Source organism: Equus asinus, chromosome 21 (assembly GCF_041296235.1).
Source record: "Equus asinus isolate D_3611 breed Donkey chromosome 21, EquAss-T2T_v2, whole genome shotgun sequence".
NCBI lineage: Eukaryota > Metazoa > Chordata > Mammalia > Perissodactyla > Equidae > Equus > Equus asinus.
In genome coordinates, this window is record NC_091810.1 from 30,592,501 (window position 1) to 30,613,050 (window position 20,550).

The window sequence follows — 20,550 nt, forward strand, 5'->3', positions numbered from 1 at the left end:
AGAGAGAGGGAGAAAAGGAGTGGAGAGAGAGAAGGGGAGGGAGAAGAAAGGAGGGAGAGAGGGAGACAGACAGGGAGGGAAGGAGAGAAGTTCTGAGAGAGACAGAGATGGGGAAGAGAGACTAACAGAAGACGAATAGAAAGAGAAATTCTGAGAAACAGAGAGAGAGCAAGTGATAGTGAGAGAGAAAGGGAGACGTGACGGTAAGATGACAAACAGAGAGAGAGAGACTGATTGAAAGGAGAAGGAGAAGAAAGATCTGGAGTGGGGGAGCAGAGAGACAGGGAACCCCAGGAAGGAAGAGGGAATGCCAGCGTAGACACTGACATCACCTGAGGCTCCTGCACAGGTGAGAGGCGTTTCTAAGGATGGCTGCGGCCTGGAATGGGGCAGCGAGGCTGCAGGAATCACACCTGGGCCTGATGAGAGAAGCCACAACTGGAAAGGCAATGCTCTGATGTCGGCATTATCTATCAGACTAAGAACAAGAATCTCTACTTTGAAGAATCCAGTTTCTCCTACAAGAAAGATCTGAAGATTGTGACCAATTCAGACCTTGCAAGACAAAGTGAGACAGCCTGGTCCCTAACCAGAGGTACTTTAGTTAGCTCTAGTAAATGGGAAGATTAAAATCAATGTAATTTAAACTTCTCCTGCCCAGAGGAGTACGGCATCACAGGCTGCCAAAAAAAGTGCCCATGCCCTTGATGTGTCAAGTAAAGTTACTGTAAAAACACAAGTAGTGACACAAAAGGTTTTTCCCTACCCCTATCTCTCCAATTGGTTTTTTAAAACTTGGAACCATTCAGGTTTAATCTATAAAACTGCCATTTGTTTCAAGAAGGTGAAAGTTTTCTGTGAACTTAACTATCTTAAAGTAAATATTGCCTAAATGTCTGAAGACATGATTTTTCTTAGCCCATCTTGAGCCCCTCTGGTTGGCACCCCTGTCCTGGATTCATTCTTGCTCTACATCGAAATCCCATCGCATCCGGTTGTTTTCCACAGATGTGATTGGGTTTCTGTTCACAGCCCCATGTTTCAAAAGGTTTTCCTTCAGCATTGGTATTTGAGGGAGAAATCCCAAAATGCTGGATAGGGGAGGCAAGGGGACAGAGGATTGAAAATGAGTACTACTCCTGGTAAAGAAAAATTCGTTACAGTAACAGGAATGTTTAACAGACACAAAATACCTTCCAAATATGCAAATCTGCATTTATCTCAGAAAATTCTACAGGGAACAAATCCACAGCATTAGCAATCGTGACTTCGCTCAGAAGTTCCGCCCCCCTCCCCCCCCGTAATACGTCTAAACATCAGTATAGCTTAGAGCTTCATGTTAAAATGTTTTTCTCCTATGTCTTTTAAGAGTTATTTGTTTAACATGCTTTTATTATCCCAGATGATGTGATTTGGGAAGAAAGCATTAATTCTCTTATCAGCTCTGTTTCCTTCCCAGTTGTTCAGAGAATTGAGCCATACTAGTAGTTTATGAAGTAAGAGGCATTAAATAGAGAGCTCATTGCTGACCGGATTGAGCCACTTTTGAACTGTGGCTACCCAGGCAAAGGGGATTGACAGCTTAGCGTTTATGCAGCAAATGCATTGGCGAGCAGCAGAATCAGACGCCTTCACACACTGCCGCCTCCCAGTTAGGCCTTTGCATCATCTAAATTTCTGGGGAACAAGATGCCTTAACTCTTCATTCCATGTTGCTTGTTCAGTCTGACTTTGGTGAATATTGTTCAGTGAGCGATGATTTTGAAAGGTAGCTGGTATTTATTGTAGGCATTATAATTAATGTGTGTTCTTTCATTCGTTCATCCCCTTATGTATCCATTCATTCATTCAAGAGTTATTTACTGGCTGTTTATAATGTGCCAGGTCCTGGCAGATATGGGTGCTCTTGTTGCTGAGTATTCCTAACTCTTAAACATATTGCCTACATTATCGTGTTAGAATAATGTCAAATATAACCTTGTCAAAACAACTAGTCTGTGAGGTGTCCTTGGCATACACTGTTAATCTGATTATTCTCTAATGAGCTTGATGATAAATTAGATGCTGGCTACTCATTTAGGACCACTGGGTGAGGGGATGATTCTGTCCCACGCAGTCATTGACTTGTTTATTCAGTAAAGGTCTACTGAGCACCTATTGTGTGTCACTGTGTGAGGTGCTGGATCCTCCTCACCCTTTGACTTGCTAGATGATTATAGAGGCTTGTCTAAATGAGTTTTTTGCTATATATGTTTTACCCAGAAACTTCAAATCGTCCATATGGTCATAGCCTTCCCATCACTCGCGTTGATCCTGCTTGATCTTCTCCATCCTGTGTCTCCTTGCCGCCCCACCCGGCAGAGAGCCCACAGCTAGCCATTTCAATAGTCAACTCTACCAGTTCTCTCTCCCCTGTCCCTTCTCCCTCCACTGCTTTGGCCTTGGCAACTCCCAACCTCATCTTCGATGGAGTCCTCTGTTCTTCCTAAGCGCACAAGTACTGCTGGTGGTCCTCTCAAAACCATGCTGAGGACACAGCTCCGCATTCTGGACTCAATTAAGCAAGGCTTCGTGGGCTCATCAATCCAGTGTTGGTGGTTTTAGATTCCTTTCATTCACCACACTGACCATCGTAGAAATTGCCTACTTCACTTGGGCCTCTGCTATACCTTCATTTGATCTCAGCAGATGATCTAATTCCTCTTTTACTATAAAGATGGTGGTCATGTGACTTGTTAAACTTCCCTTCTCTAAACTCAGAATCTTCAGCATTTTTTCTCTTTGATCGCCTCCTGACTCTGTAAGAGGACAGGGATTGTCAGTTTATTGAGTAGCTGCCATACTCCAGGCACTGTGATTGATTGCCCATGCCTAGACTCTACATCCTTCCATTGCTCATGACCTCATTCATTCATTCATTCATTCAGCAAACTTTTGCTGAGTGACTACTAAGTATCCAGTACTCTTCAGTGCTAGTGAAACAGTGATAGGATACTCTTGGCCTAGTGGGAAGAGAAGTTTAGTCATTATCATGTTGAAATGTGCCTGACTTTTGGCCAATTTAAAAATAAAGTCCATCTGGAGCACCTAGGATGAAATATCTCCTCTCTAAAGGTAACATTTGTTCTCAGTTTCAAAGCATTCATAGGAGTTTACAGACTAAAGTAGAAAAAGGGCATCCGAGAGGGAGGGAACAGCATATGCAGAAATATGAAAGAGCCAAGTGGGTTCAGAAAATGGCAAGTAATGGGGAGTAGTGTTGAGTTAGTGGAGGAGGACAGCAGGAGAGAAGTCTGGGAAGGTACACAAAGGCCCTGTTATTCTATGCAAAGGAATTAAGATTATCCTTTGAGAATGGGGGAGCTTTGTGAGGTTTGCGAGCAAGGGAGTGACTTGACCAGATTGGCCTTTTTTTTTAGGATTGGCTTCTGAGCTAACATCTGTTGCCACTCTTCTTTCTTTTTCTCTTTCTCTCTCTCCTTCTTTTCTCCAAAGCCCCCCAGTACGTAGTTGTATATTCTAGATGGGGGCAGTTTGGCTTTTGATGTTTATGATAGTAGCAGAAGTTCCTTGTGTATTGCAGGAGAAAGATGATGAGGGCTGGATGGCCATGGCCATGATGAAAAGAATGGGGATAAGGGCTGGCCCCATGGCCGAGTGGTTAAGTTCGTGTGCTCCCCTTCAGCGGCCCAGGATTTTGCCGGTTCGGATCCTGGGCGCGGACATGGCACCGCTCATCAAGCATGCTGAGGCGGCATCCGACATGCCACAACTAGAAGGACACACAACTAAAAATACACAATTATGTACCAGGGGGCTTTGGGGAGAAAAAGGAAAAATAAAATCTTTAAAAAAAAAAAAGAAAAAGAATGGGGATAAATTTGACAGATATGTAGACTAAAAATTACCAGGTCTTGGTGCTCAACTGAGTGTCAGAGGAAATGACACTGACTTTTTCCTGATCAGGAAAGTAACAGGTTTGAGGAAAGACTGCTCAGTTTGGGACATGTTGAGTTTTAGGGAATCTGATAGGCTTTGAGTGGTGGGAATAACCAATAAGGGAGAGGAGTAGTTGTTGGGGATCCAGTCTGGAGTAATCATTGAACCCACTGGGGTGAAGCATAAATAGAGGGCCCTGGGGAACCTTAAAGTACACCAACACTGAATGCGTGGATGGAGGTAGTGAAGTCTTTAAAAAATGACCAAGGAGGTGTGAAGGGTTTCAGAGGCACACGGTGAACCAGGGGGTGTGGTCTCAGGGAGGCTGTGGGAGAAGTTTCAAGAGTGGCCTTCAGTGTCAGGTGTGACAGAGCACTTCTAGTCTGTTGGGTTCCGCCACATTTCCTAGTATGTCCTGGTGCCACCTGCGTCCGCGTCCCCTGGCTGCCTGTTGTCAGTGCTGCCCCCAGGGTTCTACCACAGCCTTCCTGCCCAGATCTGGGTGAAATACTTGATTCTAGCTTTGGAGTTTAGGAACACTATCCTAGCCTGGAGAATTGAGAGTCCACAATGCAGAGAGTTACAAGTAGGAGATAAAAACTTGGAGACAGCACCCTTTCAAGACACTTAACTGAATTGGGGAAAGAGATTGAAGGGTGGACGCGAGAGGAGTAGAAGAGTAATGTGGATGTGACCCTTTAGGGTCAGATTTCCCTGAATGTATTTATAGGCTAAAACGAGAGAGCCAGTAGAGAGAGGGAGGTTGGTGTTTGAGGGGTGATAGCTGGTGGAGGGCAGGGGTTTAAGAGAGAAGTTAGAAGGATGAAGATATTTGATGTTGGGTGGGGGAATTCCCTTGTGCCTTCTCCATCATCTTATCATACTTAACCTCTCTAAACCACTTGAAACCACCAACCACCCCTTCCTTCTTGAAACTCCCTTCTAACTTCTGTGTCACTCTCTAGGGCTCTACCCCTGATTGCACCTCTATAGTGTAGTGGATGGAGATTGAATGACTTTGATGTTCAAATGTTTGTCTACTAGCTTTGTATATGTGTATGTATGTATGTTAATACTCCCTCACCTTCAGTGTCGTCTTCTAAGAAATAAAGGTTAATATGTCCCCCACAGGATAGTTGTGAGGACTAGGACTTAATGCTCAGTAGATGTCACTCTTCCTATTTCCCAGATATAGGAATTGACTGTGGTTTGTTCCAAGGACACTTCCCCTCCCCTTTCAATCTTACCCACTCCCTTTGAAGTGTCACCTCTGTACTGATGACTCTCCACTAGCTCTTGCTTTCACTTCTGCTTCTCTCCTGAGAACAACCTCTTCCCCTCACTTGGCTGTTCTCACAAGAACGTCATTATTCTTCCAGTCACTGGGCTGGAAATGTGAGCAACTTCATTGATACCACCTTGGCTCTTATGATCAGCCAGCTCCCAGGTTATTGGTTTTAGCTGCACGGTATCTCATTCATTCATTCATCTGATGGTGAATTATTTATCAAACTGCCTGGTACTCTGTTAAGTACAAGACTTGATCCCTGGCTTACAGTTAATCATTCAGAAAATTACATTGCAGTGTAGTGATTGCTCTGCAAGAGTTTAGTATGAAACTTTTGATGAGACCCATTGGGAGAATGCCTATTCGAGACTTGGTGGTGGGGGTTGTCTGTAACAGCTTCTTAGCTTGAGCTGTTTTGAGGTTCAGAAGGAATTAGCTCCATAAAGATTCATGGCAATGACACAGAGGTAGAGGGAACATGAGAGTGGAGGTACACAGGTATCAGTCAGTTGTTGAGTGTGGCCACAACACAGATAAGGAAGGAGTGGAGAGGAGAGAGCGAGTAAGTGAGAGCACACTAGGACAGCCAGCTCAAGAAGGGCCATGAGCCTGGCCCAGCATTGGGCAATAGAAATAAAACGAGAGCCCCATAAGGAATTTTAAATTTTCTATTAGCTGCATTGAAAGAGTAAAAAGAATCAGGTATGAATTATAATATTATTTAATTTATCCAAAATATCATCATTTCAACATATAATCAGTATAAAAAATTATGAAAGACACATTTTACGTTCTTTTCTTTCATACCAAGTCTGAAAAATCATCTCGTCAGACATGAAAATTTCCTTAGAAATACTTTTTATTTAAATGTTGTATTTAAATTCATAAAACATACAGTTGAAAAGTGGATCCACATACCCAAATTATTCAACACATACTTAAAAGTTTCCTAGTAACTTAACTGAGTATTAGTTTTTAAGTTTAAATAACTGATTTGTATTAAAATTACACATACATTAGAAATTCAGTTCTGCGGTCACATTGGCCACATTTTTAGTGCTCGGTAGCCTTATGTGGCCAGTGGCTTTTGTGTTGGACGGAGCAGGCCTAGAGGTCCGGGACTTCACACTTGAGGCAGTAGGGAGCCATTGGAGGAGGCGCCATTGGAGCAAGGTGGTGACACCATCAGACATGCTGTGGTGTGACCAGACTAGGAGATGCATTAATTCGCATTCGGAGTTGTAGAGTGATGGGGGCATGCTCCAAGGCAAGGGTATGGAGAAGCAGATGTTATTTAAACAGGAGGTAGAGTGGATGGCATTGCTAATAGACTATCAGATAATTCCTGAGTCGGAATGTGACCCCTTCCAGAAAACCCCTGGCTTAGGGCTTGGATGGAGGAAGAATTAGATGATCTCAGTTTGAGACAAAGTTGAGGTTCTTTTAGGACATCAAAGTAGAAATGTCCAGAAGGTTGTAGGAATAGGGGTCTGCAGTTCTGGAAGGATATTGTGGTTGAATCCTGAAATGATTCAGAAGTCACTGGTATAGGGAGACGTGAGGTGAAGCCATGGGAAAGACAAGGTCTTCGAGGGATGGCGCTTTAGAGCAGAGGTCAGCAAACGACAGGCCTGTGGCCCAAGTCCAGCTGCCACCTGTTTGGTAAATAGAGCTTCATTGGAACCCAGCCACGCCCTTTTGTTCACATATTGTTTCTGGCTGCCTTTGTGCTACAACAAAGCCACCACTCCTCGTAGTTGGGACGGAGACTTTGTGGCCTATAAAGTCTGAAATATGTACTATCTGGCCCTTTCTGGAAAAAGTTTGCCAACCCCTGCTTTAGAGCTTCGGAGTGCTGAGGATGGGACTCTAGGCAAGATGGAACATTTAAGAATGAGCAGAGGAAGTTAAGCTCATTAAAGAGAGTGAGAAGGAGCCACCAGACCTGTAGGCAGGGAAGAAGGATAAGCAGGAAAACCTGGAGGCAAAGAGAAGAAGAGGTCTTTTTGTTTTTTTTTCCCAAGAGAGACAATATGAATGACAGTGTCATGTGTTCTCGAGAGGTCAAGTAAGGTAAGGATTGAAAAGTGTCAATTGAATTTAGCAACTCCAAGCTCATTAGCAACTGTGGTAGGAATATTTTCAGCAGAGAGGTGGGGCAGAAGCCAGCTTGCAGTGGGCTGAGGAACCAGTGGGAGGGAGGAAGTAGACACAATGGAGACAGTGAGGTATACTGCTTTCAATTAGTTGGCAATAAAAGGCAGGAGAGAGCAGGAGGGAGCCGGAAGAGACACTTGAGGTGGAGAAAGATTATTTTAAGACTGGTATGCATAGTTGACAGAGGGAGAGGGAGAGTTTAGAGGTACAAGTGGGAGAGGGAGACATCACTAGGAGAACGAAACTTCAATAGAGGAGGAGCTCAAGAAGTGGGAGGGACGTCCAGCCTTCTTTTCATTAAGCTTCCTAATTTGTCCCCCGGGCTGCTTGTTTTAGCCCTGTCCTGGGTAGTTCTATCAGTGTCCTGGGTACTTCTACCAGTATCCTGAAAAGCTTGTCATATCCCAGCCCTTCTCTGCTCTCTGTTCAATTAATGTTCCACCTGTAGTCTTCACTTTCAGGCTTAGCCACTTGCATTTCCAGGCACCTCTCCTCCTATTGGTTTGTGCACATGCCCTCCCTCAGCCCATCTCAGCCTTCCTCAGGCCCACCCTCTTGAAATACAGTACTCCATTCAAATGTCAGGGCGTCGCCTAAGTCTTGCCTACCCTGACCTATAATAGGTGCTCAGTTCAGTAGTATTTATGAAGTAGAAATGCAAGCAAAAATCACAGGTCATTAAAATTTTAAGGCACATTATAAATTTATTATTGAACAAGAAATAGGACTCATTTCTTTGACCCCATAATAAAAACAGTACAAATTCACATAGGACGGTTTTCTCTACCATGACGCTATTGACATGGGTACTGGATAATTCTTTGCCACGGAGGCTGTCCTGTGCATTGTAGGTTGTTTAGCAGCATCCCTAGCCTCCCAGTACCACCTCTTCCTCCAAGTTATAACAACCAAAAATGTTTCCAGACATTACCAAATGTCCCCTGAGGTGTATCTTTTTCCTTCATACTATTCATTTTTAATAGTTGGGTCCACAGGAAATTATCCTAAAGATATATCTTATTCCGGGCAGTAATAAATGGAAGCCACCCACTTTTGACTGCTAACCAAACTGCCAATGGCTCTGTCCTATTCCATCTAATAATATGTCAACTTATAAAAATCAAAATAGATGCTCTGGCTTGTGAGCTGATGGCTCTATCACTTAGCTACTGTGAGTTAAGATCTTGAAGTCTTAACACAAACTCTGTTTCCTGTGATACACATGCGCCAACTTCTCTGCCTATTCCAAACCAACTCTTGTTTTGTATTCTTTGATCAGGGACATTCTGATCAAAGGAAGTCAGAATTCTCCCATCACAAACATCCACCTGTTGGACAGAAGCCAACTTTTTGAAAAAGAACTAAAAACTTGAACAAACAGAGAGAACTACTACATCGTATTTAAAATTTTTATGTAAGGTGCATGAATTCATGGGAAATGAGCAAAGGGAAGACCTGGTAGAGTTTGGAGGGCTGTTTTAAGGCAGCCTTGAACACACCTAGTTGTAATGTTATGAAAGCTTCCCATTCAATATGGTAGACTCAAGTCACCCGCTCCTGGGCTGTGTGTCCTCGGTGGTGGGGATTAGGTCAGGGGCACTCTGCTTCCTGTTCAGTGTAGTTTTCCCACTGTATAGACATGTGCTAAGTACACTAATAATTAACCACTTGTGTCCACAATATAAGATACAAGTTGCTAATCCTGTCTGCAATTATTAGCATGTACTTTCTTGACTTCAACTAACTGCCTATACAAAGGAGAAATGCCGCTGAAAAGCCAATTAGAGATTTTTCTTTGGGTATCGAGGCTTTAAAATGATAATCAAAAGACTGCTTAGAACAAGGCTGGCTTGCTGTATTACCCTCTGCCCTGCTCTGCATTTTTCCTTTTTTAACTACACCTTGGTAAACAAGAGGTAATTCTTAGTAATAACCCAGAAAGTTAATGTCGTTCTCTAAGCTGTCATTAGAAGAAATGTTGTCTTTATTGATGTTATATTCTTTCTATAGCCAGAGAAAAACAGGCAAACGTTTTTAAAAATAATTTAACTGAGAGCACAGTCCTACTTAAGGCTCTTTTTATGATAGGGTGAAGAGTATGCTGCACTTGGGAATTTTTTAGTGGCTTCCCAAAGGTCTGGATTTTATGGGCTACTAATAATCACTGTGATTTATTGAGCACCAAGTACATACAAGGCACTTTACGTATATTAGCTGTGTGTGCTCTGAGAGCACCGTGCATTTTTCATAGTAGCACTTATCACAGTTCTAATCTCTGCTTATTTATATGACTAATTGATTCATGTGTGTCTTCCCCATTAGACAATCACCTCCATGTCCATGGATCTGTATTGATTTTTGTTCCCTGTTGTTGCCCCCAACACTTAGGGCTTGGCACGTATTAGGTACAAAATAAATATTGCCTAGAAGGATGAGTGAACACAGATGCAGACTGGTATGATTTTAGAAATGAGGAAATGGAAAGAGAGAGTGGTTAGATGTCTTATTAAAAATCTAAAATTGGCAGAGTAGGGAATCAAATTCAAGTGTGTCTGGTCCAGTGGCTGCTCCCTTTCCACCACACCTGCCTTCTCAAACTTTAGTGTGCCTCTGAATCACCTGGGGAATCTTATTAAAATGCAGATTCTCATTCAGTAGGTCTGAGATGGGCCAAAGAATTTGCATTTCTAACAAGCTCCCAGGTGACGCCCATGCCACCCTCCACAGAACCATGCTTTGTGTGGCCGAGGTCTGCACCACGGTTGCAGTGTAAATAGTGAGAACTTCCTCATCTGTGGGAGGCATATGTGGTTCTGTGTGGAAAGCCTTGTTGTGAGGCAGAGCCCTTGCAGCTGTACGGGGCTCCTCAGGAAAGTGTCACAGGGTCTGCTTTTGGATAAATACACCGGCCTCTTCCATCAGTTTGTTATCCATGGGCTATGATCTTTGACCAGTCTTAACTCAGGTATTGATAATGCTAATGGGCCCTGTGGCCTCTCTTATAAGTTGTGTACTTGGTACCAGGTGTTGTTTCTGCTCTAAAGATGTCCAGGACCCCCACCCCTCACATTTACCATGTGAAATGCCAAGGAGAAGCAACACCTTTCCAAAGTTCCTTTGAGTGTTTAGTTGATGAATGAGTCCTGTTGAGAATCAAGAGTCACCACACATCAGATGGTCCCACCATCCACACTGTAGCCATCCAATGGCCCAACACCCAGTGGGTGAAGGGAGGCTGCCATCAATGATCCTGCTATTGATGCCCATTCTACCTATTCAGGGCACCTCAAGCTCTGCCCTTGTTGGCATGTCTGTCACAGTCTCTTCCTAAATATCCTGCCTGGCTCAGCACTTGCTCCTAGCTCTTGAGCAATAGGTACAGAAGTTGGCCTTTTTACTAGTCAGAGTGGGGGTACAAGGTCTATGTGCTTATCTTGACCATTTGACACCACATGGGGGAGCATATATCTGTGAGAAGGGGCCCCTCAGTTACAGCTTGTGATTACATATCACTGAGCAGTCTGATGCCCACCCCCACCTATACTTCGTCACCAGCTTCTGGCTGTTTCACCGGTTTCTGAGTTCAACCCTTGCTACCTGTAGGATGGTATCTGGTTCTTGACTTTAGGCCGACTGATTCTCTGTTCTTCCCAGCATTCACATCAGAGCTGTTCATAATCTTTGTGCCTGATTGGAGCCTACCTTTCATTTGTCATGTAACATAATGTCACCATTTTTGTGTATATGCAAGATTTAAAGATTTGTGTATGTTGTGTTCTAATTGTGTGCTAGTAAGAATTGAAGGGGTATTTGAAAAAATTTTAGCTCTGTATTTTGAAAAACTCTTTCAGATGCTCCTTTATAGTATTATTCAGCTCTGCTAAATGGTCATGAAGGGTGGTTTAATGAGATGAGGACTTACACGTTAAGGGCATCATTATATTATTGAAATCACACTGAAAGTAAATTGGCAGATACCTGTAGTTTGTCCTGAAGTCACTTATTGAAGAGCTTGCTTTACTCTTCCCATGGACAGACAAGGCACAGGAATTATAGGTGGTGATTGAGGAATATACCACTCGTGGAATTTTTTTAAAGCAAACGATGTGTTTTCACATCTTTTCTTCCTTTCATTTGTATTTTTCATTTGTTTGGGAGTGTTATATTGATTTAATCTATGTAAACTATACGCCTAGGCTTTGGGATTAATCAGCTTCCCCACAGTAGTGATTAAAGTGTACAGATGTGGGAAGCCACAAATACAAAAGACAGCTTACATCTCGCTTTTCTTTTATATATATGTATAAATTAATCCCATTTTGTAATACCTGAGCATCATGGCCATTGTTCCCGTTTAAAAAAATACCGTATTTTGTGAAATGATACAATCTATGAGGCATTTCCCATTATGTAGACACCATGTCTTTAAATTATAGCAATTTCTTAAGATTTTAAAGCAAAATGAGCTCTTAGAAGTGTGATTAATAACAGGGAATGAGGCTAATGCTGGGTCATCAGTGGCACTCCATTACAAAAAGGTTGGACTAATAAAAGCATCCGTCTTTTTGACCAATAAAGCATTTGAATGATATGCGTATCGTTTTTATCATACAGTAGTTACTTGGTACTGAATAAACTCTGAACTTGCATTGAAGAAAGGCTGCTCTACTTGAGTGGCTGATGCACTTGTTCTTGGATGGTGTGCGAAAAGGCAGGCCTGGGAGGGAAGCATATGTTGGATATACCAGTTCGATTTTTACGTTGTCTGCTACAAGCATAATACCCACAACCCAGGATCCCCATTCACTTTGGGGACAAGAGTAGAGAATCTAGTCAACTGACTATTTATTTCTCTACCAGCATAAGTTACACAGTAGGCTAGATAAGTGCTATGTGTGTTGCACTGTTAGGAGTAATGTGCTTAGGAGTCAAGGATGTAGCCTGGTCTTCATGTGAGTTTCTTAAGTCTCCTCTGGGTCACTTCCCCAACACATAAGCTTGTACCTCTCACTGGTGTGTTGGAAGAGGATTTTTAGGTGATTCATAAATCATTCACCAATTTTCATTATTGTAATTTGATGTTGAAGCAATTCCATTTTTAGTCTGTTTTAATCCTTCTGATAAAGCCAAGGAGAAAGTCTGCGTTCGGTACTAGCATGTCTTTAATCTCTCTTTTCCAGTTGTAAGCTCGTTATTTAACAAAGGAAGAACATGGCTCCCACTCAGAGCCTTTGTGGACAGCAGGATCTAGCTAGAATTTAATAACATTGGTCAGGTTGTATTACATTTATTACAAGGTCTTTCTCTTCTACAAAGGGATACATACTGGTTTCCATTTGACCAAGTGATGTAAAGTTTCCTCCGAAATAGATTTATATGTTTGTTAAAAGTTAATACATTTTTAAAAATGGCATTGGTGGTGGAATGGATGGAGATGGCAGAAATAATGAAGGTAGAAGTAGGAGTGAATGCTTGAGGCTCAAGTGGCCACTCAGATGACATGACCACTCTAAGAATTTCAGAATTTGTAAGATTTTCATCTCAGAGAAGAGTTTGGTAAAGAATAAATCAGTCCTTTCCAGTCTTGGGTCTCCCCAGAGCTTCTTCTGGATTGTTTTCAGTTTTTAGAATAGTTTATTAAACAGGTTATATGAAAGACTCCTTAATAAATGGACTCTCTCTCTCAGTTGTTTTATGTAGTAAATAAATCTTTTAAAATTTACGGTCCATGGGGAAAAAATAAGTAAATTGGGCACATACAGCTAAAAATAATGGTGGATTAGGACAAGTTTACCAACACAACTAGGGTAGAGGAAAAAGGCACGTTATTCTTGCTACTGATGGTAAGGAATCGGTGGAATTGTCTTGGAATACAGAGAAGTCCCGTGTGGGTGAGGATTCCATGCCTAGGATAAGCTTGGCTTTAAAAACTCCACGGTTCACTTATTGGCCTGTATCAAGGGAAATGGTTACCACTCTTTGGATTACCATTTAGAATTGTAAACTCTGTTTATAATCCTCTACCGGTGGTCCAGTTCATGCAGGCTTTAGGAAAAGAAAATAGAAATGAAGGTCAGGAGAATTCCTGGAAAAGACTGGTAGCACAGATAGTGGGTAATCAGCATTTTCCAATGAAGATGGGGAATGAGGATGGCAGACGCAGCATTCTACTTTTTCTTCTTCATTTTTTCCTCTCTTGAGTTTCACTAGGACATCGGATTGAGATGCTTCACTTTTCTCTGTCTCCTGTCATCTCAGCTGTGCGCAAAGTTAGCGAGCATGGAATTTGTGAAGGTTCAGTTCCCAAAGCATTGGAGGAAGAGTCTCTGTTAGTTGTTCCAGCAGCCAGACTTCCATCATCTTCAGGGTTGAGCCAGGGTGGGTGTCCTTCTCCAGGGCAGTGGAACAGCTCAAGCCCCGGCGGGCTTTCTAGGGCAGAAAATGGTGGGTTCTCAGAGTCCCTCCCTGTCTCTAAGGTGGTAACAGGTCTGTGAGCCTAAGAAAGTCCCTCCTACTAGGACACTCAGTGCTCAGTGGACATTTCTTCCCCAGACATTGCTGAGGCCTTGGGGCAGTGTTGGTTTGGGGTTGGTTTGTCAGCAAAGAGGGACTTAGGAAACAAACCACAGCACAACAAAACAAAAAAACAAAAGAAAACACTCAACGCTTGTATTACTTCGTGACTTTACGGTTGCAGAACAAAGGTTAGGTCATTGAAACAGGAGATGTAAACAAGAGCAGCTAGAAAAGGTTAAGAAGTTTATAGTGGAACTGGGGGTGGGGATCAGGGGTGGGCGGGGAGACCACTAAAATTTTGTTAAGTTTTTTAGACAAAGATGGAAATTCCAATAATCTGATAGTTACTAATGTAATTGCCAGAATCCTCTGAGGCGTATCTTTAGTTTTTTTAATTTCATTTTCAGATTTTGCTTTGGCTCTTCAGCAGACAGTGTTGTGCCATACTTTGCGCTGACATAATCTAGAATTTTAAGAAATTAATTAACTGATTATCAGTGTAAGATTTAGATAAATTACCAAACTGTTTTCCAGTATATTTTACTTATTAAATTTTAAGTAAAAGAGGAATGTTATTCACACGTATCAAAATTAAAGTTTAATAATGTTAAAATTCAAACTAATGGTTTAATTGCAAATTGTATACCTAAATATAGTCTCTCTGATAAAGCACGATAACTTTCTTATAATACGCAGTAAGCTGTTTTACTTTAGTACACATGAAGAAAATTTTTGAAGATAAAACATTACTTTGTAACACTTTTGTTAGTGGACACATTGAACTTATTCACTCTTGGCTTTGAAGACCTAAGATTTCTTTGATAAGCTGACAAGATGAACTCCTGAGTGGTTATAATGTAACATCAACCGATTGATTTATTTATATAATCTTTTTTAAGGGCAGAATCATAACCTGATACAGTTGGATTCGTGCAGGGTGGTTGAGAATGCTACAGGTCTATTTGTTTGTGGACCCAGTGCACTTAAAGATATCTTGGAACAAGAAACTCGGGGAGAAAGGAACGTCAGGGTTTTCCTTCTAGATAAAACATTCGAGATCCGAATCTGTGTTTGACCCATATATTTCATTGATAAAAGATGAGCCCAGGAAATGAATGCATAGTTACTCACGCGTGAAAACAGTCTTTTAAAGCTGTTCCCAAATCCAACCTTTGTAGTTTAAACCATGTGGATGCTTTATTTTTATCTACAAGCCAGGAAATTAAAGGCTGTTGACTGAGCTCTTTTTGCCTCATTTGGGGGTGACCTCTTTTTTTCTTACAGGAGGCCATGGTTTTATTTTATTTCTTAGTAATGCCACCAGTAAAGAGTTAACCAGATTTTACTGGATTCACTCTGGCTTATATGGTGATGAGTAATTCGAGGTTGGTAAGAGCAAATTGTTGTTTATAAGCAAACATGGCATTGTGCAAACAAGCAGGCCTGGTCTCCAACTGGTTTGATTTCATGGTGGTCAGCAGCTGATCTATGTAACATACAACCTTTCTGCCTCTCTAAATGTCAGAAGAATGACTGTTTATCCTGCCCTCCTCCCAGCTGTTTACTCTGTAATGCATTTACCTCGACCTTGATTCCCGAAGAGTGGCCCCTTTCTCCTCCCCGGTTCTGTTTACATTAGTCCTGCCCCTGGTGTCACCTATGAAATCTGTTGATTATTCCACCTGGTTAATGTTAAATTGCTCTTGTAAGATGATGTGTTTGTTCATAAACACAAATGCTGGGCCCCTTGTTTACTGTACCCATAGCAGCAATCGTTATTAAACAAATATTGCTTTGTTTGCGGGTGTGAGCAGCAGTTTATCCTGCAAGGTCTGTTTTAAAAAACACACACTCCCACATTAAAAAAAAACTCAAATGCTAGAATTTTGATAACGAAAGAAAAAGGGGAACTTGTCCCTGGAATGTGGTTGAAACAGACTTAGGTTTGCTTTTCTTATCTTTTGCTTGGATGAAGGGGCTGGAGAGATTAGCAAGTTGTTTGGTTTTTCTAAGAGATTTCCTTAGTGTAATGATATCTATGCAGTTGTTTGCTTTCTTCAGAAGGGAGAGAGCTCTCCTGAAAGGCCACTAGCTCAGTAATAGAACATCAGATGGCTAGAAAACTCTTTGTGGAGCAAACAAGGACTTAGAAGGTCGAGGAGAAAAAGTCTAGTGCTATGAACAAGGCAATCACCTTCGAAAGGTACAGTCCTTGTATTTTTGTATTATTGTGTGTGCATTGTGTGTTGTCGTGTGGGCTCCATATGATCCTATGTGATGCATGTACTCTGTGAAGTTTGAAAAGAGAAGAGTAACTTTTAGTTTGATGTGTTCTGAATAAATCCTCTGTGATATGAATGGAGACATCTTAGCTGGGAGGAACGCACGCAATGAATATACATTATCTATTTTTAAAAGCTAGTGTTTTTATTCTTACCTGTTATTCTTACCTGTCTCATTTTACGATGAGTTTATGCCTTGTGTCATTTCTAATTAAGTGTTTCTTCATTCAGCTTGGCGTGTGTGGCTCTTATCCTTTGGACACTGGGAATCACATTAGATAAGACCCAACACTAGCCTGCCCTTTGTCATATTTTGCAAACAGCGGAGAATACTCAGCTCACATCATCTTTGTTTTTTGTTTTTTGAATCATTGTTTGTTGCTGGTTCTGAATTTGCCCTGTGTCTCAATACTAGGCAAGGTCTCCTAGCATCTGCTGTACATTACAAGGATACAGCACTGACTTGGGTGAGGGTGGAGGCTGAGGAGTCATGACCTTCAACAAATGATAGTCTTTTATATCAGAAAAAGCCTGCTAATCTATCTGTGAGAGCAACTTTGGGGGGGAAATACGTATATGCATATTGGAGTTTTTGAAGGATAAAATTAAATAATTGTCCCTTTCACACAACGGAGAAATGTGAGCAACAGACTTCTGATGGCCTGCATTCACTAAGTTGCCATGATGCTGTGAACATATTGTTCCTTTTGGCCACTAGAGCGGTTAGGGGCTGGAGGCGAAGTGAGAGAGATGTGAAGTGTGTCATCGAACATGCTAGTCATTAATTGATGTTAGGAACCTGGTCCCATGTATATTAAACTATATAAAATATGGAAATGAAAAAATAATGTTCTGAATTGGTTGTCGGTCACTTTATTCCACCGGGCTATTTGTGAGAGTTCAGACGTTTGAATGTTCAAACGGTTAAAGTTCGTCAGGCTTTGTTAGTTCTCAAACTTAAAATCTATTTTGTTCTGTAAAAATGCATTTTAATTGAGCTGCCCGGAACACCTGGCCCTGTCATACCCTAAGCTTCAGGAGCTTCCTTGTGGCAAAGCAAACAGCCTAGGACTGCACTGGCAAACCTCCTTGTTGGTCTCTGTTTAATTATTTGAGCTCGTCTGGATTAATATGCCAGAGGGTGAGTCTCCGTTCTCCTTTGTCCTTCTGTTACCTAGAGCGGCTTCTCTCTTCTAACTTTCGTAGTTTGCCCACAGTTGCTATGATTCCAGCACTTAAACTCTTGTCTACTGGGGGAGAAGGAAAATAAGACCAACAGTAGGTGAAATTCTGAAAATATAAATTAGACATCTGTAACTTTTCATAGGGTGGGATGCTTATTATTTGCACACATTGGTGTTTTGTAAAAAAGATTACAGCGTCCAAGAAAGTTTGATTAAGACAGCTTTTGAGAATGAGACTGCTACAGTTTGTCTGAGCATTACTGCCTGGTATTGGAATTTAGAAACGCCTTCGCCTTGGAAACATGAAGTCTCCTGTCATCACCTTGAAAGTCCGGTGGAGAAGAAAAACCATCTTTTTGTTAGGAACATTATTTTATTACACCCTATATTCCAGTGACTCTATCCTGAGTCATGAATTACAGGGAAAATTAAACATCCTATTCTCTACCATTTCCGGTGCATCTGAACTGTCTTTATGTATATTAAGTAAGTGTTCATCATTGGTTTTGGTAGTTTTTCATTGGTTGATTATCTTTAAATTCCAATGGCTGGGACAATGCTACTTCTATTAAGATTTAAAATGATCTAATGCCTTAAGTAATTTTCTGAGTTTCAGAACTCCAAAATGGTCAATTGTTCCAAAGTAGTACAGGAAATAGAATATTTTAGAAGTAGGAACATAAAAGGTGGTGGCTAGCACAAGCGCTTGCTTGATCTCCTTTGATTGAGAGGTTGGACTTAGATTTTTCTGTCATTTAATCATTTAGTTAAAAATTCACCAATTATGTATGAAATTCCTATATGTGCAAGGCGTGCCTGAAAGTAAAGTTCAAGATAAAGGATTTTTTTTTTTTAACGCTTAAACAAATGGAGGTGGAGAGGTAGAGAAGGAAATCATTTTAATCTGAATGCTGCTTCTATTTCATTGATAAATATATACTTCTGATTTAATTGATAAGTACAAACTAGTTCCTCTTTTTTTTCCTTCTTTGAATTATAAAGGTAAGAGAGCTACCATCTTACATTTTTAACAATGAATGTCACTTTCCTCCCAAACTTCTTGCCACCTGAGGATTCCTTGTTTCACAGACTCCCCATAGCTGTAAGTTCTCCCCCGAAAATGCACTCGATGTATCCTGCCTGCGCCCATTCTTTTCCAGCGCCAAACCTTCCATTTCCTGCATTCTCGAAGGCAAGAGACAGGAGTAGCTCCTTTAGGACAAATATGCCAGTGCTTTCTACGGGGGCGCCCCTAGAGCTGATTTCTTTCTCCTCCCCTCAGAGGCCCAGCCCCTCACCTCCATGATATTCTCAACTTCTACTGACCTAAGATCTGGGAAAACTGCAGTTTTGCTCTGATCTCCCATTTGGCCAAATAAGTGGCCACTTTGTTGGTTTTTTTTTTTTTTTTTAACATGCTTTTGACAATTTCATTGCTCCTGAACTTTTTCTTCCTAAGTGCTGAATGAAATTCCAGATTTTTAAAGATAGATCTAGACATCTACAGTGCACGATAAAGTTGATAATACATAAATCATTTTTAACAACAGGTAATATGCATAATTTATGGTGTTACAGTGCTATCTTTTTGATATTTATGATGGATAATGCTCAGTTTTTGCCCTCATATTACTGCTTTAAATTATACCACAAGAAAATTAATGAGAAAGTAGATTTATGGGTTTCATTTGTTTGTCAATTCGGAAATTAATTGGGTGTTAATTTTAGCCGTCCCTCATCAGACCAGGACTTCAGCATGTGTGCATTACTTTGCATTCATTGTGGCTTACCTCCCATTTACTGTGGGTCACTAGCTTTGCATACATTAAAATAGCCCTCCGGCTCATTCCCTTGATTACTTTTTGAACTGCCATGCATTAGAAAATTTACGCCTTTCTGTTATAATTATGAAAATTTGGTATTGGAAGATGGTGCCTTCCTAACGCAGTCAGCACACTGACTTCTCTTCCTAAACTTGGCTCCTAGATGGTCTTTCCAGGATACGGGACCCCTGCCACTGGGAGCAGTGGGTAGACTGAAGGTGGCATCTGAAGAGTTCATTCACAATTTGTGGAAATGATCTCAGATGAAAAAATCATCAGCTGTTGTTACTCTTGTTACGTGCTTCCTCCTCCCACGTCTTTTCTTTAAGAGTTGCTATGGAACCCCCACCTGTAGGCCCATTGAGCATCTTGGGGCCACTTGTGGCCCCTCCATCGTGCCCTCATCACCTGCTTCCTTAACCCCTAAATTTCCTTTGTAATCTCCGCCACCAGCCCTGCCTCTCCTCAATGCCACCTGCTCCCGTAGCATCTTGCCAGGTGAAGGATGAACAATTGAAAAGCCTGTGCCACACACCAGGAAGTGTGAAGCCTCCATTCTTGTAACGCTGTGTTGAGAGGCGCTGACTTTCATCTGGGTGCTTCCTGTTGCTTGGTTGCCTGTCTATTTTGAATGAGAACGATGCCTACTAGAGGAGTAAGAGGACAGAGCTGGTTTAGTGTCCCAGGCCACCCCGCTGTTTGTCTACGGTGGGGAGAATCCCCTTGGCTGCACCTTGCTCCTTAAAACTCCTTTGGGTGCATTGTGTTCCAGGTATACCTTTTGCACATTTAAAGGGAACCAGGTCGTTTACCTGATGAGACCTAGAAGTACATGTATGCTTTGTATCTTGATGCAGACAGTTTTGCTTCTTCTTCCCTGAACTGCATGAACACAATTAAGGATTTTGAATCTTCGTGATGGAACATGAGTAATTTAAAGAGTATTTCTTTTAGAACTAGAGCTAGCCTGACTCTCATCCTCATTCTTGTCCAGTCTACAAACTCTGCATGGGCTATGACTGATGATAAAGTAAGAGCCACATGTACAGTATTTCTAAACTATAGAAATTCATATACTCTCTCCATTCTTAGAGTTCTTCTCTTTCTCCCTCCTTCCCTCCCCTGCCCACCTCCTTCACTCCCCTCCCCCATTCCCTCCTTTCCTCTCCTCCCTCCTTCCCTCCCTGTCATCCCTACCCCCTTCCTCCCTCCATCCCTTCCTTTTCTCTCACCTGTTTCCCTCACTTTTTTCCTCCCTACCTTCCTTCCTTCCTTTTTTCTAAGAGCCTCTGTTATCTCTTCAACATTGCATGCCATTTTCCTTCTTTCCTTGCAGTTGGATGCACAATGAGAAAGGATAT

General features: G+C 41.7%; 1 protein-coding gene across 16 annotated transcripts in view; it reads left to right on the forward strand.

Moving 5' to 3' along the window:
• FOXP1 (forkhead box P1) overlaps nt 1–20,550 on the forward strand; it is a 575,342-nt gene that overhangs the window by 322,851 nt on the left and 231,941 nt on the right. The window contains exon 1 of one of the 16 annotated variants that reach the window (XM_070492653.1): nt 15,972–16,103. The exons of the other annotated variants lie outside the window; for them this stretch is intronic. The gene's annotated coding sequence lies outside the window, so the exon portion shown is untranslated. Of the gene's footprint in view, nt 1–15,971; nt 16,104–20,550 lie in introns of those variants that run through there. 16 annotated transcript variants of the gene reach the window in all.